The following is an 870-nucleotide window of genomic DNA, read 5'->3' on the forward strand; positions in this document are numbered from 1 at the left end:
GGTCCTTGGAGCCCCACAGCAGGGGCCCCTCCAGGCCCACGGCAGGGCTGTGCAGGTTCCAGCCAGCCCCATTGTTGGGGCAGGGGCTGACAGTGGGGCTGTGTCCCAAGGGAGGCACCAGGACCCTCCCGGGGACGCTGCTGGCCATATTTCAGGGTGTCCCACCGTGAGGGGCTGCCCAGCCCCAGGACGTGCAGTGGCCTCACAGCACTGGACTGTCCAGGGATGGTTCTGCTGATGTGTCACATTTTCTACATTTCTTTCCTCATTCCTCCCTCCCTGGAGCCGTTTCTGGGAAATAAGCTCGTCCCTTGCCAGGGCCTGCCTGCTCCCCTGCCTGCCATCCTGCCTTCTCCTCCACACTTTGGGGGCTCTTCCTCTTGTAGAGGGGCCCTTTACCCATCCTGCCCGAGGGACGCGGTGGGAGTGTGGGGGGGCATTCCGCCTGAGCCCAGCTGTGTTCCCGGCAGATCCGGTGGCCTTTGCACTGTGTCCTGGTCCTTGTCCCCATGTCCCGGGGCCTCCTGGCAAAGAGCTGAGGCTGCTCTGGTTTTGGGCATGGTCACAGGCAGGAGAGGCCCTGAGGGAACAGGGGGCTCTAGGTTTCCAGCCCCCAGCAGCACCTTGCTCAGCCCCCCATGTCCCACAGATGTGGAGCATGTGCTGTCCCAAGAGACACTGAGCGAGACGGGGGAGCAGGATGGAGAGCCCCAAGAGGGACATGGAGCTGCTGAGCAACAGCATGGCCGCGTACGCACACATCCGAGGTGAGCCCGTCCAGCCCCTGTGGGGACACGTCCCGGGGGACACAGGGGCCACTGCAGCCCCTTCAGCAGCCACGGGCCAGCCCCTCATCCCCTCTGCTTTCCT

The sequence above is a fragment of the Chaetura pelagica genome, unplaced genomic scaffold (assembly GCF_000747805.2).
Source record: "Chaetura pelagica isolate M959 unplaced genomic scaffold, ChaPel_1.0 scaffold1312, whole genome shotgun sequence".
NCBI lineage: Eukaryota > Metazoa > Chordata > Aves > Apodiformes > Apodidae > Chaetura > Chaetura pelagica.